The sequence below is a fragment of the Arctopsyche grandis genome, chromosome 1 (genome assembly GCF_051622035.1).
Source record: "Arctopsyche grandis isolate Sample6627 chromosome 1, ASM5162203v2, whole genome shotgun sequence".
Classification (NCBI taxonomy): domain Eukaryota; kingdom Metazoa; phylum Arthropoda; class Insecta; order Trichoptera; family Hydropsychidae; genus Arctopsyche; species Arctopsyche grandis.
The window spans coordinates 31,309,970-31,328,226 of NC_135355.1; the positions used below are offsets into that span (position 1 = coordinate 31,309,970).

The following is an 18,257-nucleotide window of genomic DNA, read 5'->3' on the forward strand; positions in this document are numbered from 1 at the left end:
GTATGTATATTATATAGGTAGATAAAATATAAAAATTTGTTCGTCCATATGTGAGCATATTATAGATGGCATGAGAAAATTCAATTTCATTCTGCAAAACCGCAACAAAAGACTCGTTTAAATTTACTACACCTTGAACGTTGCGGTTAAGAATCGATTTTGATGAAATGCGAAAATTAAATATGTATGTACGTTTCGCAAATGGTTTTGATTTGCTCTGTTTTGTTCCTTTGTACCCGTTGTTATGACGTCTAATAACATAATAGATACATATCCTTGGCTTGCGGCGACATTGGATTTAACGTTGTGGGGGATGGAAGGTCAACGGGGGTGAAGGGCTTTGTGTTTTGGCCTTCACCTGGCCTTCACCTACCCTTGGAGCCTCCATCCAGGCCCGAAACCTTCAGTCGCAGCCTCCCGCGTAGTTTTCCACTCGCGCAGCCGCCCAACGCCACCCCGTCGATCTTCTACGCAGCTGGAAATGGAAAATTTGCAGGGGTGCTAAAATTTACCGTGAATTTTCACTGCATTGTGTGAAAATTTAATTTACATTCTCACATTTTGGCATCTTCGCAAATCATGGCTATATATGTATATGTACATATAATATTATATTACAATATATACCTACCTGGCTAGCTACCTTTTTACCTGCAGGTGTTTGGTGCATTCTTATCCTATCTCCGTCACTCATCTGAGAAACGATCATCTGGTCCCTTTTTTTCGTGCATCAACCTTGCACTTTGCACGCATGCCGTTTTTTTTGCGGCATACCTATTGTGATCGCTCGATTTGTCTCCAGAGAAGGTCATTTTATTAATAAAAATCAATGTACGGTTTTGAAAATAGTCTACATCATAGTAGTAATTAAATGTGAATATTGAAATATTATATTATGTAGAGTGAACATCGAACTGGTTTGTTCTTAGGTAGTCAACAGATTGGATTTTAAATAGCAATGAAGTTTCACGTGTCGCAATAGTGCACTATATAAAACGAACATCATTTTACCATTATTTTTTATCGTTATCAATATTGTCTTTAGATATGACATCTACGAGTGTTCATAAAGTAGTCATAAACATTCAAAGTCATTGTATACTTTTTACATAATAATAAATAAATGATCATCTAGAAAATTCGTTTACAAATGATACTAAATTATACATTCATTGTAAATCTGCTTATTTAATAATGTCTCTATATTCTTTAGCATATGTATTTAAGGACGAACTTTTGAAAGGCTATGTAATGAGTAAGTTGTTAGAAGAAAAATCTACTCTTAATTAATTAAAAACTCGTTCAATTTGACTGTTCTTGAATTTTGTTGTCTGGTAATGAGTGATATAAAAGGAATTTAATCCGTTGAATCAATGTGATAATCCCGAGTAAAATATTCAAAGAAAAAAATATCAACAAACTATTCAAGATCGGGCTGAAATTGTTAGTCGGGAAAGCTGACTAGCGAAGAGATCATTATGAGGATGTTTCGATCAAAAAATCTAAGATTTATTATATCAGCAATAATATGAATTCAATATGAATTTTACTGATTATCTAAATAAAACTAAATTTATATAAAGACACGAATGCAATATTATTATTTATTTTTTATCTATTCCAAAAGTTAATAAAACACCACCAGAACAGTATATTTTCAACTACACTTTCTAAGGGGAAAAAGTTTGTCTCGGTGAAGTCAATAGGAATGTGGAATCGGAGTCGTTAATAATATCCATCGTTGACCAAACCGCGCAAAATGGCAAAGCTATAGAACGATTTGAATACTGTAGGAATTTTAGCTTATTTTTTTGCGAAATGAAACATAAAAGTGGCTTGTAAAAATTGAGTGACTTCGACTCTGTTTTCATATTTTACATATTTTACTATTTTACTAAATAATGTATATAAATATTGAATTACTAACTATGAGTGACTCACTAATATTCAATGTATGCAGACCTGAAATAGAGTTTCAACCTTTGTCTTTTTCATATTTTTAGTATGTATATAATAATAGCCTATATATATGTGTAGTGCATTCATGCTGTTAACCCTGCTCCGTCTCTCTTTATCCCCTTGGAGTCGTATATCGTGGAAAGAGACGTGGCATAGAGTGGGTTTTGCGCATGCGCGATGCCGCTGTCACTTTGGGCAGTGGGTTTAGTATATAATAATTGTCTAATGCGTGCGTGCAAAGTGTATGTAAAGTGCGTATTGATGTTCGCTAACACGCTCCGTCTCTCTTTCTCCCCTTGGAATCGTATATTGTGCAAAGATATGCGGCACAACGCGGCATACTCGTTCACATTTTTATTTTATTTTATTTTTATTGTTACAATCAATATACACTCGTCATTACAGATTGCTCCAATGCGACGGGTGTACGATAACGAAATACAGAATACATAAACAATCAGAAATACAATAACACATATACAATCAGAATATATAGCATATAACAATTAATCAGAAATAATAATCATAGAAACATCTATGGATTATTTATTTTTTTTTAGATTTTTCTGTACAATTTTTATACATATAATAAATACAAATTATAGAGATATCTATAGATTTCAGATTACTGTGCATAATTATTACAAATTATACACAGACAGATTTTTGTGACAACAGGAAATGATCTAAGATCAATTTTTCAGGAACCGTTTCAGCAATGATCAGATAAAATTGGCAAACTCTGATATAGAAACGATCGATTTGGAGTCACAAAACCCCCAAACCTAACCAGCAGTTTGACGATTCGAACCTTCGGTCTCAGTGGTGCTAATTATATACGCTACCATTAAGCCAAACTGCTGGCTTACACTTACATGTGTAAGTGGCCGACAAAAACAAAAGATTTTTTTTCAAAAAAATTAATTAAATATTAAATTATTAATTCCGTTGATCTGAATTGCAATATTTTACCGATTGTACAATTATGTGCACAAAGGCTACTAGTAATTACTAATTCTTTTGTTGTGTGTGCACGCAAGCCAATCTATTTTATCTTCGTGTATGCACTCTGTATTAGTACTCCAGGAATATTCGAAAGTAAGAATCAAATGAATAGACTTTTAAATTTTTGAAGTCGGAATCGGTATCATGTTTTTTTAACAACCAGCAACAAAATTTACAATCAAATAGGTGTCGATTAGATATATTTTCTGAAAATGTAATGTAATCGACGAAACGTTGAAAACCCCTGACTGCAATGTGTATGTAGTTTGGTGGCGCGGATGCAGCGTTCGGTTTAGTTGACGGCAATCGTTTGCGTGAGTGGTTGTGCGGCTGGTACGCCTGTCACGGTTCTGTCATTAGTAACCGCGCGATCGAGCGGTTGTTTTGTTTATATTTGCGACATTTGGATTTAAATCACGCGCGCGCAGATTCGGCACACGGTGAGTTTTAGATCATGCTCATTATTTCGCCACAGGGCCAAAATCACAATAAACGCACGTGTCCGATTTCAACGGATTTAATTCAAACGTCACGTGTGATTTGTTGTGATTCGTCGGAAAAAAATTTAATGTTGCATATATTTTTTGAATTTTAATTATTTAATTTCGATCTTTTGTTTTTCTTCACGATTCGTATGTATCATAATACAAAACATTAGTGCAAAACGTTTTGCATATTGTACATATTTACTATTGCAACTAAATATTTATGCTGATTCCCACCATTTTCAATTTATTCATATTATTATTTTATTTAATGCTTAAATTTCCTGGACAAAGGAAATTCGTCCTTGTTTATATATTACTTATTTATAAGTACATAGTTTAGCGCAGTGGTGTCCGGAAACCTGTTGTTAAAAATCAAAAGTTTCCGGAAACATGTTATTCATATAATTTTGTCAAAATTTATGCAAATCCTGAAAATTTAATGAACTTTCATGTTAAAGTGCCTTGGACGAAAAAAAATATGTATATACATACATATTTTCAAAATACATTTTTTGAAAAAAAAAAATTGGAAACCCGTTGTTCCAAAATTGGGATGACACCACTGGTTTAGCGTAATAAATTTGTCAACCAATTCATAACATTTCATAATCCAAATCAAATATTTTTAGATGCATTAACCCTTTGACTGCTACAACAACGATAAATCGTTGTTTTGAAATCGGCGAAGATTGCTACGACGATCATTGTTGACGTCATTAATTGTCGTATTTCAATACTTTCTTTGAGCCACCAGCGCATCAGTGGCACGAAACATTTTTTTTATATACGTATTTATATTTATTTTTCAATCAAGCTTTATAAATATTTATCAATTTTTTAAATAAAAGCTCTTCAATTTCGGGTTCATCATCAAAGTAAATTTCGGGTTCGTTGTCAATGTCATATAAGGAGTTATTACTTGGGAATTGATTATTATCGATAAATTCATTTTCAGAATCAGTAGAGCTGCTGATTTGTCGAGTTCCTCGGCGAGGAGCTATTATTTCGCTTTCATCACTTTCACTGTCCGATATCATTTTGCAGAGTTAAAATAAATGGCAAAAAACAATAGAAATCCGCTTTCAATTATATAGGTCACGAGACGTCACGAATTCATGCAATCAATCAAATGCAACTGAAATGCATACAAAATGTTTATGATACATGTTGAAAAATTATTTGATTATTAGAAACTTCGCATCCTTGTGTCTCGCTCACACGTACACAATTAAAACCAAGAAAGAAAGAGAGAGAGACCGCTACCTGTTTCGAATATATCGCATGTTGTAAGGATACATCGATATCTAAAAATAGATTATTGAAAAGAATAAAGCCTCGGAAAACAATCGTCAAAACTTATTTAGTGTATATATGTAGGTATCTCTTTCGCACGCACGCATGTAAAAGCAAGACAGAAAGAGAGAGCACGAGTCCACGACTGCTTCTTAAAAATGTATATAAAGTATTATAAAAATTACGAGTGTTCGGCGAAGTAAGTATGTAAAAAAAAATATTATATATTTTTTTTTTCAAAATAATTACAAATGTTAGCATTTTTCGCTTGGACATTGAAAAACCTCGTAGCAGCCAAAGGGTTAAGTTGTCAAAATATTACTCGGTTCCATTCAGGGCGAAAATACACTGAGTGGTATGGGACGCCACATCCCTGGTTTGTAAACAGTGGGTGTTTCCCAAACCGAATTCGGGTGTAGTTGCACGTGCAGAGTGCATATGTTTGGGAGGTCGCACGTGTATGCATATCCATATGGAACCGACGAATTTCTCCTACATGTCTTCAAATATGGGATTAACCGTTATCGATCACTGTCAAGCGAGAATAAAATATCACCGAAAACACTCCAGGGGTAATTTTTGGGACTGTGTACAAAAAACACGTACCACTCACACGTAACCAGTGTGTTTTCGCCCTAAACGTTTTTTTTTTTTTTTATTCAAATTCTGTTATGAAGATTTTTAATATGATTTATTGCTGTATGACATGAGAATGAAAAATTCGAATGTATTTTAATTTGTTCACATTTGAACATGTTCCCAAGATTAAAAACACAACGTTTTTTTATTTTTTAAGTCATAATTTCATATATAATATTATGATGACGAATACATTTATTGTACTTAAAATTTGTTTATATTTATCGAAATCGATAAGCTGTGGACAAACTATGTATGTTGAATTGCTGAATTTTTACGAATTACAATATTTAGATATGAATAATATTTTATATTTCATGGACAAGTATTGTTGATTCACAAAAAAATTGGAAACGAATTCCTTTAGCAATTTGTTAGTTATTTATTTACCAGTTGTACTATCGAGATATTAAATCCGATATTAAAAATCATACTATAACACTTTTCTGATGTACCGAAAATTATTTTCAATGTCGTTTTTATTAAAATCATGTTGATGATAGGTTCATGGCAACTATTTAGTTGATCCTACAAGTTGGTCAAACCTGTCAGTAACATTTTATATCGATAAGATAAATATCTGCATGTAGTATTTGTATGCAAATCGTCAAAAAATGATCTAAAAAGTCTTTCGATTAATCAATAGATTTAATTTAAAGCGAACTATAAAAATATACAGATAGCATATAGAGTTTTCTCGAGTATTCCAGTAACCTCCGCATCAGCTAAAAATCTTTTGGTTAACTTAAAATAGTCAAAAGCTTTTTAAGATAAATAACGGATTGAGTAATTTATGTATGTACTTTCAATTAAAAGTAAGGTAAATTTTTATTATAAAAATCTTCAGGAGGGGGGGGGGGGGGGGCAAATTCAAGATGTTGCCCCAGGCGCAACTTTTTCTTCGCACGTTTTTATTGTAGTTAAAAAACGATTTAAGACGTAAACTAGTATCTGGTCCATTGCTTAGGAAAATTTTGAGTCACTGAAAAATCTGCTATATACACTACTTATTTGGGTCTACCTCGTTCCACCAACTTGCATGATCTCAAGACTCGTTTTCCCAACTTGTACTTCGTATTTCGTCGTCGAGTTTGAATAAATATATACAAACTCCTGTTTAAGCAGACTAAAAGTTGAGAAAACGAGTCTATCGAGATATTGCAACGTATATAAATTGACCGACAGATATCTCCATTTATAGACCCCAAAACTATGTAAGGGTAGACCTCTTTACTTTATCTACAATAATTTTCTACTACACTCTCAACAATAAAACCGATTCGATTTGGATAAGTACGACTTACAGCTATCTTATATACATACATATATGAAATAGTAACTCACTCATCTCGTCTGACGTCATCAGTATATATCATTTAACATATGGCGGATTACATTGTATTGACATAGCGAACAATTTGATCGCGACACACCATTTTATCGGTGCATTCTGGCAGTATATTTAGAAAATTCTTTTGAAAAATATTCCATTTCGAGTGAAATCGCATAGCTCTTGAGGGGCAATTATAGTGATCGATCTTTGGCTATCCATCATCTCACCGGACCGGCTCCATCATCATCGCGGTCATCGTTGAATGCACATACTCCTATAAATGGACAGAGCAGTGAATTATGGTAATCGGAGTGTCTTCGGTGAGGACACTATAAAATTCTATGAAATCATTCAATGCTAATTTATTATGCTCATATTTGTATGCATTGGACATGCCTAGTCTGCTCTAGTACCGAACATAGTACTATATACTATATAGGGAACGAGACCTTGTGATGAGTGATGATGATGTGATGGTCGCATCCAGGGCCAGCTCAAAGGGGCAGCAAATTAGGCACTCGCCTAGGGGCGCCATTCCCAAGAGGCGCCGAAAGATCTCCTCGTTTTTTCGTTTATTTTTGATTAAAAAAAAACTGACTTTCTTTGTACTTATAAAATATTTTATGTTTAACTTAATTTTTCTACTCGATACTGAATATAAAATATAATAATTCACGACGTACGCAGGAAGTCAACTGTCAAATAACAACGAATCACCAATAAACAATATATGCTGTCGTCGATAGACGGTAGACGTCGATGTCGTCGATATGGTTACTTAGAATTGTATTTGGATACAATACTGCTGAAACATGACGTTTAAATGAAATTTTTGAAGTATTGAATATTGAAAATTTGTAATCAATTCTTCCATATCGATTGAAAGATAGCTTCTAAATTTAATTTTATGTATTTCTTAAAATATGCCATAGTTTCTTCTGCATATTTGATTTTATCAATTTTTATTAATATTATAGTTAGTATATTTTTCTTCAACACTTACCTTTTATAAAATGTATTGTTTAAAAAATACTAATGGGGGGGAGGTGTACTGAAAACCAATCTGCCTAGGGTGCCATATACTACCAGCCCGGGCCTGGTTGCATCTTTTACAGCATAATCTGAAAATATACAATTAATTATCTTAAATAAAGAAAGCGTTTGATGTGGAAACAGGTGGATTTGATTTGTTTTTTGTTCAATGAAAGCAGGATGTAAAGTATGTTCGAAAATAGGAAATGACCGGTTTTTAAATAATAAAAATATCGTTTAATCAATAAATCGGATAATTATGTGCCGTCACACTGTTTTGATACGGAGACCGCTAGCTCCACCGAGACTATTCCGGATACGATTTGTATACAATCGGTTCTGCAATACTGATTGAATGATTTCCAAGGAAAAGTGCATCGTTTTTCAACTGATAATAATAATAGTGCTAAAGAAATGCATTGTTACGCGATGAGATCGTCACTCTCGTTTTCTCGGACTCGTGGACCGGACCGGTCTTTTTACTTTCGTTTCGTTTCATTTTTTTCTTCTTATAATTTATTATTCTTCTTTCACGGACCACTCGTCCAGTGCATCGCTATGCATTTTACGATTATTCATGCACCTGAATGGGAATTTCAACCTCTTGAGATTATACGCTTCGAACGTGAAGAATATATTAACAATCCATTTATTTTAGATCACAAATTAGCGGTTACAATTTACCGTCAAATCTCATAAACTGGTAAACGGTAATTGATTTTTTCTACTACCGGTATTTACCGGTACATGAAAAAAAGATTTTTTCCTGGATTATATAACTATCTATATATATATATATATATATATATATATATATATATATATATATATATATATATATATATATATATATATATATATATATATATATATATATATATATATATATATATATATATATATATATATATATATATATATATATATATATTTATTTATTTATTTAATAGTTTTGGACCATTGTGGCATTACAGGAAGAACCTAATGCGCCACAATGGCCTACAATATATATATATATATATATATATATATATATATATATATATATATATATATATATATAAATATATATATATATATATATATATATATATATATATATATATATATATATATATATATATACATATACATATATTATATATATATATACATATATATATATATATATATATATATATATATATATATATATATATATATATATATATATATATATATATATATATATATATATATATATATGTATATATATATATAATATATGTATATGTGATTACTTTTCCTAAAAACGTAAACCTTAATTGAAACATTAATAATTAAAAATAAATCTAAGGTGAATAATATCATATAAATGCATTAAAGTAAATTCACAATATTAAATAAATCTTATTTTTTATTTTTAACCAATCTTATTTATTTATATAAAGTTTAGACCATTTGAACCGTCTGATCACATTTATTTCGATTTGGTTGGTCTGTGTTGCCAATGTATTTATCAACTTGAAACAGCCACATTTAATACTGAAAATAAACAAATTTCAGACAACCTAATCCAAAATGCGCCATTTGCATCGATTTTTAATGTAATACTAGACAATATATGCACAATTCGAGATAAAATTGTTTCCGGTAATTACTGGTATATTTTAAATTTTACCGATGGCAATTTTTTGGCGGTTTACCGGTAAACCGGTAAATGGTCAGAATTGCCCAAGGAAAGACGCGGGCAGTGTGGTAGAGGTAGTTTATTGTTCTTGATCTGTCGGCCTGCCAGCTCCGAATGAATCACGGACCAAAACCGCCTAATATTTATACCCAGTGGTCGACCAAAGCCAGTGGTCGACGAGCACCAATCAGTCATAAAATTAAATATACAAATTTTAATTCATCAAGTTGATTGGATATTTTATGCAAAATACATATATTTATCTAATGAATGTACTTTACATTCGTTATACATGCGTCTTTAAGTTAAACGGTTGTGTTAGTGCATGTACGAAGGGTGATATACATGTGTACATATGTACATCTATTGATTATGTTACGATGACGATGTACACACATTATGTATGTGCACTGTATTAAATATTCAAATATCGTGTTTTCTTACGATGTTAAAGTCTATTTAAAATAAAATACTTAAATAGGACAAGGCCTCGATTCAAACAGCGTGACGTATCTACGTACAAGACTATCAGTGTTGGACTCACAGTGTTGCGTTCAGATATCCTGTTGTGAGGCCTTCCTCCACATAAGGTGTTGTCTTATTAAATTACTCTCGTGTAATGTCCCGTTTTTACACGCACTTGTCACATTACACCGGTAAATATCAAATTAACCAGATCCAATGTATGCCTAATTGGCGCTCCGTTAACCCCCTATCTATGTACAATATGAATCGTTTGCGAAATTATACGTTTTCGCCGCACTCAAAGTTGCACAATGTTTTTCGGATAATTACCATTTTTTCTTTCAATAATGCATCGCACCGACCTTGACAGAATTTTGACACGGACTGTTCTGCGAGACAATGCGCATATTTTAACACCTTAACTACCCGACTTTCGAAACGTAGCGCGGTACGCACGCAACGTGACGCAATTAAGAAAAAACTATGTACTATTGTGATACTAATTTCGTATTTGTGTTACGCACTCATTCCCCATATAATTTTTTTTCATACAGCTCAATTCTTTTGAAATATTTTGTAAGTAGATGTGATAGTAATTGAAGTGAATAAAGGGAATTAATGCGGATTTAAAGTTAACAACAAATATATTTGTTTTTTGACTTATTATTTAAGAATACTTGGGAAAGGCGGCAAAGCCAATGGACCCAAGGGGCTAGATAATCACACAATAGTACAGAAATATAAATATTAAATGAGATATTGAAGAAAAAACAAATATAAAATCAATGAAAACCAAAAAACAAAGAAAAAAATATTAAGCACTCAAAATAAATAATATTTATCTTTATATTTTATTAAAATACTTATCTTTTTAAAAAAGGAAGAACTACAAAAACCCATTTATTGCAAGGATATCATCATGTTTATTTTTAAAAAGAATTAAGTTACTAATTCATTGGACAGAATATTCCAAACTTTAACCACTCTATTTGAAAAGAAGGATTCTCTAATTATTTTGTCTGAGTCTGAAGCTGAGAGTATGACCTCTCAGATAAGTGCTATTGATAAAATTAAGGAGGTTTATCATAGGACAATTGTTATGGTTATTTATAATTTTATAGACTTCAATTTGATCGCTCCTAATTCTTCTCGTCTCTAAATAATAGTAATAATAACAATAATAATTATTATTATAAAAATAATATTAATAACAATAATAATAATAAAAACAATAATAATAATAATTTTGAACAATAATAACATTGAATAAACAATATTAATAATAATTAGTAAATAAATCAAATTTTAATTTAAGTGCAAAGATTCATTCTTTTCAATTTCGTATCATACGAAAGTGGTTTAAGTTCGGTAGGCATTTTTGTAATTTTTCGTTGGACCTTTTCTAAACATACAATGTCTTTTTATTTTTAAAATAAGGATACCAAATGGAATAAGCAAATTTTAGTTTTGCTCTAATATATGTTTTATAAATATGTATACAATCTTTGAAAAGTTTATTATATATAATTTTCTTCTGCGGCGTATTTCCCTAGTATTATAAACGGTAAACGGGTTACATCGCATAAGTGAATCGCTACCAGCATAACCGCCGCTACGAAAATCGCGTGCGAGGATCTCCCGGTGCACAAAAATTCAGCGTACAGAAAATTGCGCAAATGATATTGCGCGAATGTTTTTTTACGAGATTTTTATTATTATCATTCGCGCAGTTTTCTGTACGCCGAATTTTCGTGCGCCGGGAGATCCGCGCACGCGGTTATCCTGTTAGCGATTCACTTTCGGAATGTAATCACCGAACCATTATAATATAATGTACTTATGTGTATACTTAGTATTGAACTTGAATCATTTATTAAATATAAATATAGACATATATATTTACATAGATTTTGTATACTGAATTGAATGATATACCCAACTCAAATGGATACGATAGACTCAAGTATGTACATACGTACATTTGCAGTTAATTATTCTTTCAACAGTGGACGAGGGCTAACGGTCATCAGACGTAATGAAACGCACTCGTAAAAGCGTAATTAACGTTTTCCGCTCGTTGACGAATTAAATTTTAATTTATTTATTGGGTACTTTTTGTTATGACACTTTCTCGGAACTGCATTGTGACGGTTTAAAAGACATTGAATTTTTATTTGGCAGCAATTATTCGATCGGAAACGGATCGAATCCGATATCTGATTCAGACTATTGCATAAAAGTGAAAAGCTATTCCGCTTTTTATGACACCACTTATCTCTCTTCGCACCTGTTACGTTATTGTTCGTGGCGGTGAGATTTTTTGACCATTTATGGCAATGTTTTTTTTAGCGTTTCTAAGGTCATATCGTTCGTTTAAAAGAGCTTGCGGTCATACTTTTTATCAATCTTGATTATGTGTTTTTTAGATAAGAAAAATATGCGTGTGTTTATATGTACATACATACATACATATGTACATAAATGGTACATCGGTTTTTCAATTGAATGAATTCATATTTAAACTGCTCCAAGGACTATTAAAGGATTCTATGTATATTTTTTTTAACTTATTTTTATTAATTTTACAAATAGTTACATTATATTTAATTGAAATAAAGTAAAAATTTAATGTTACTACTTTTAAAGACTCATATACTATTCTGTAGCATTTTCAACTTCCTTATCCTATTCGAATCAGAGTATATACCTAATTTAGAACACTTTCATGTCCCAGTCTGATACTTCTCCATTAAGGCACTCGCATACCGATTGATTTTTGACCGTCAATACTTTCATATCCTTGCATTAGTCTAGTCGTGTGCCTCATTCCTGAGGATCGTGACTATGAAGACGCTTTCTGTCTGATAGGCTGTTTCCATTTGTTCATGGAGTCGACCACAGGGAGAGCAGCCACTATAGAAGAGTCCGTCGTCGCTCGTATTTGATCTGCCTCTTCCTCTTCTTCCCTCCACACCCGCTTTTCCAGATTCTCCTCTCCTCTTGGTGCTTGCAATCGAAGAATTGGAGAATGCGTCTTGGGCAGATCGTGGAAAGTCCTTGATTTTGATCTCCTCAATAATGGACACATTTGTGGGCATATCGGTCTATGGGATAACATACTCCTCCAGCACCAAATCTCGAAAGAGTCGATTTTCTTATATCTGCTGCCTTCAATGCTTAAACTGTTTACTTTAGTATTGATTGATGATATTGCGCAATTTTTCAATTTAAATTTTGACTTATTTTTTACTTCAAAACGATTTAATCTTCAAAATATATATTTTTATCGATTTATTTTATAAATACATTTCATGCAATCCATCCACTGCTGGACGAAGGCCCCTCGAACCCGCTTCCATCCGTCTTTACTCTGAGTACCTCTCATCCATATCATCCCACACATTTTTCTAATTTCATCCACCCATCTTCCTTGCGACTTTTCTTTCACCCTTTTACATTCTTTCGGGTACCATTCTAGCACATCTTTTGTGCACCCTTCATCTATTTTTCTAGCCACGTGACCTTCCCATTGTCATTTCAATATCTTAACTCCCTCCATATATAACTACCCTTTTCATACTTCTAAACTTCGATTTATACCGTTATACCGAGCATACAGCGTTCAATATTTCTTGTGGTCTTCTTTGCACCCTTTTACATCCTCTCGCATAACTCGAAAGCACTTATTTCACCTATTCTTCTAGGTACGTGACTCCCCTCTTCTTCTTCTAGCTACGTGACTCTACAATCTCCACTTTACATATGTATATCAACTACCCTTGTCATATTTCCCACCCTCGAAGTAGATATACATATAATAAGTAGATATACATAGGTACATATGTTATGAAGCATCTATGTGAAGCATACTGAAACAGGGGTTTTTTTTAAATTAGGATAGTTTGTTTTAGATATCAAAGGGCCAACCCTGATCAATAAGGATCTTCACCTTGGCGAATGTAACACATTAACCTGGCGATAGTTGCAGTAAAACTGGTGTAGTTTCACTATCGTACGCACCACTATAATGTGCATGAACTCTCGTTAGAAACTCTCGCGTCACGACTGGTTATTGCACTTGCTATGCATAATGCCGCTGCGTTTACGAGTCGATCGATGTGCATTAAATAAAAAAAAAATTAATCTACAACGATAATAAAAAAGTATATCATATATGTTTTCATAAGTACATACATACATGCATATACATATGTATACTTACGAAACGCATTTGCATTCCCGTTATGCACTGTGCGCGCACACTGTTATTATTATACAAGCGTGTGTTTACGCGGTCAACGGTATTCAAGTTCACATAAATTAAAATGCAATGTAATGTGATATATTTATGTATGTTCCGAAGTGTTGGAGTAAACGGTCTACACTGACTCTTTCTTAGTCTAGTATACACTAAATTTTAACTCGGCTATTGTTGCAATATGTACTCAGTTTTCATCTTTAATCGATGCTGTTTCGCTGGATTATCTCCTGTTCCCATTTTAGAGTCGATGCTGCAGTTGGCAGTACCGGCACAGTTGGCACCAGTACACTAGTGCGCCAGTTTTTTTTTTCAAAGCAGATCAATAATATATATATGTATGTATGTATTATTGGCATAGTATGTACATAGTCATTCGAATCTAAAACTGTATTCGTATGTACAAATGATTCTTTTCGAGATTAAATTTGAAATTTTCATGATTTTTGGAAAATATTTGTATGTATATTTTTAATTTATCTATGTACTTGGCAACAATGGATGAAGTTTTATGATCATGCGAAAATTTGAACTAGATATTTTGACTGATTCGAACTCAGAATCGATCACTAATCACGTTTTAATGATCTAGAAAAAATGTGTGTGTGTATGTTTGTATATGTGGCTGTCTATTTTGCGGATTTTTTAAAAACTGTTAGTCCTATAGAACTGAAACTTAGTATTGGGTACTGAAATGCTTATCGATACGATGTAATTTTTTTTCAAAATTTTAAGTTGACCGGAAATGGCACCTCCCCTTATAGGTGTCCTCTTTTTTTACATACCTCCTTTACATTTCACTTATTTTTACTAAGCTCTTCTTAGTTCACAAACGATTTGGTCGTGTGACGAAGTTTGGGTTCTTATCCGATCGTTTTCAAACTTTGCCATTTTGCTCGGTTTGGTCATCAATATAAGTGGAAGTGTCATCCGCCATTACGATGGTGAAAAAATATCGTATTAGACACGGTTGAAAATACTTTCTTGTATTTCTCCCTGACGTTTATCGAGCGTTTTTTAAGCCTCTTATCATTTAGTTTTTGGATCAAATTATCTCCCAAACCGCTCAACAGATTAGACTGAACAATTTTACAATCTATAAATTTCATTTTATTGTGTCAATAAAAGTAGATTATATAAAGTTATTTCCGACTACATATGTACATATAATGTTTTTTGATCGATATTTTGAACCACAAAATTACTATATGTATGTGTGCATTTTTATGATCATATGACCACCACAAATTTCAATATGGCGTTCTATCACTATCAATTAAAACAAAAACTTTCTTCCATCAAAGAGATTCGAACGGAAATGAATTTTACCGCGAAATGGTCATTTTTTCACTTTTTCTTTCGATGCGAAATCAATAAATAGACGCCAAAAATTGAAAGTGATATTTAGTCGAATTTATTTTGTAAGCTCTCTAATTCGCATTTGATTTCTAATATTCGATATGTAGAATGTAGGATGCGTCCAATGTATCTAAAATTTATTATTATATAAATATACATTCATCATTTTGTATATAATTATATGAGAAATTCAATAAACAAATTTGACATTGAGAAAAAAAACTGTTTAAAACAGTCTACATATAATCCAAACATAGTTCTCGAATTGAAAAAAATCCGACTTTTGAATTGAAATGATGCATAATTATGTATATATGTAATGCTTCTATTCAGTTTTTATACGAAGTCAGTGCGCAATTCAAAATGGCGCCAAAGTACGTACGTCAAAGTCTCAGTGACGTCAATGCGCGGATGTAGCACCAAAATAATCGACCTTTAACCGATGCATATTATAAAGGGGTCGTTCGGGGGGGAATTAAATCGTCGCACGTATTTTGAATCAGTTGACTTTTGAATAAATTTTCATCTCGCGCATATATCGGTGGCTTTTTTTTTAAAAGCGCTTTGACCTTTGATTTTTTTCGGTCTTTAGTACTAAATATAGTTCCCTTTTAGTGCGGGGAGTCGAATGTCCGGAAATCGCTTCGTCACTTTTACGTCACAGTTTATGCAAAAATAGCGCGAAAGCTTTTTTACAAATTAGCTTCAACCTCTCCCACCCTACTCCTCATTTCCTCCGCTTTATCGTGCAGCTCCGGAAATACGTGGAGATTTTAAAGAATATTAATGGCTTTTAATCGTATCGCTAATTATTGGGCTATCAAATGTAATGCCTAACTTTACTAAACGTATATTTATACTTTTGGCCTTCAATAAAAATGTATCGACTTATGTATTTTATGAGTACTTGGCGAGATTTCCGATATTTTGATTGTATTTTATTACATACAAGAATTCTCCCACGGCGACACATGTTTAGATTATTTTTGTATATACATAAGTCAAAATTTTCAAACCTAACAGGACAGATATACATATGTATGTACATGGAACACAATAGACCCATCTTTGGACGATCAACAACATTTTTGATACACGGCAAATTTACGAGAAATAAAGTATGTAGGTAGCATTTTATAAGATTCAACAAACTAGAGATGCTAATAACTCAAATTTTTCGAGAAACTTAGGGGGAGGATATCGATTTATTGGATCCGTCACGAAATCCTATAAATCGGTCACAATCCGTCTCGAAAATTCAGCAGGAAACAAGTTGATCTGTGTTTTTTTTAATAAACACAAGATCTCGCCAGCAGTGTATTTGGCCGGTGCTTGAACCGATGACCTCTCTACTGGTATGCAATAGATCTATCAGTGCACTACTTTTTGGCTAAATAGCAAGTTTTTTATAAAAGCTACCATTTTTATTATTTGCTTTGATTACTCGACTATCAGAACCCAACAGAATCGTGCTAGTTGCTGGGATATAAAAAATAGCTTAAACATTTGCTTGGAACTTTTAACAGTATATTTCTGGCTAGTTACTATCTCAGTTTAAAGTCATCACAGTCTTATTTTGTATTTCTTGTCTGTATTTTCAGTGCAATTATTTTAACCAAAGACCCTTCCCTGTTATTACAGGCCCAATCGTAATGGCGTACATATAAAACTGAGAGGCCAGAGGTTGACCGAAGTCACATTGAAGCCGTCGCAACTACTCAGTACTCATATAACTAACAGTGTGTGAAATTGCAACGACTTAGAGCTACTTCTGATTAGTTTCCCAGTTTCGTATGTTTGTTTGGTCAAGTATGGGCATGATAGATCAACTGCGAAGCTGTTGATATGACGTCATAGATATCAACTTTGTTACGGAATGTATTGACATTCAATCAATTTTTCCTGCTATGGGCAAGGCTTTAATTAGTTTATGAATATGTATAAATATATTGTATCTTCATAGTTAATGGCACTAATGTTGCCATACCTTAACTGAATCTAGGTATGTAATTGAATATAAATGGGCTGATTAATTGTAAATTAGTTTTCCGTTTAAGTCGAGATTTTCGCGATTTCGCCGATTAAATGCCTTCAGTGCTGTCTTGTCTTCATGTTTGACATTGCTGTGGCAGGAATCAATTTGCTGACTTTCTTCTGAGTGTCATCGCGCTAATTTGAACTGTCGTACATAAAAGGTTGCACGGGTCGCGGATCGTTAACGACCCACCAACAGAACGATAGGATGAAAGTCGTTCTCGTCCACGCATAAACTAATCCAATATGGTCTCACTGGAACCGTTTGAGCTACTTGCACACGATAATTTGACTCGTTCTCTTTGTAATGCCCAAAAATGCATTGTGTTCAATGTCAATAAGTGCAAAAATATATCTCATTGACCCACTTGCTCGCCCGAATCACTTTCACGATTGAAATCATCGAAGAGAGCATCTTTCAAAAAATGCGGGCCAAGGCCACGGCTCATTAGAAATGTAATTGTTTTAGTATTATTTTATTTTAGCAAAAGAAATAAATTCAATTTCGACAAAACCGCAAATGAAACCAACCAAAATTATCGAAAAAAGTTGCGGCTTTTTTATATAGAGAAATTTACGTACATACATATCAGTTGCGTGCCGTGGAAATCTCCGTGTTTTTATCGCACAGCCTTAGTTACGTGTGTGAGAGCAGGATACAAGAGGACTAGGTGACATCATACCGAGTCCCCTTGTCCCCTACTAACGCACACGTAATTAAGG

At 32.9% G+C, this 18,257-nt stretch overlaps 1 protein-coding gene across 1 annotated transcript in view; it reads left to right on the forward strand.

The window, feature by feature from the left end:
* The first annotated feature begins 3,258 nt into the window (after nt 1-3,258).
* Nucleotides 3,259-18,257, forward strand: part of LOC143910416 (protein FAM107B) — a 63,077-nt gene continuing 48,078 nt past the window's right edge. The window contains exon 1 of the mRNA XM_077428873.1: nt 3,259-3,404. The gene's annotated coding sequence lies outside the window, so the exon portion shown is untranslated. The remainder of the gene's footprint in view (nt 3,405-18,257) is intronic.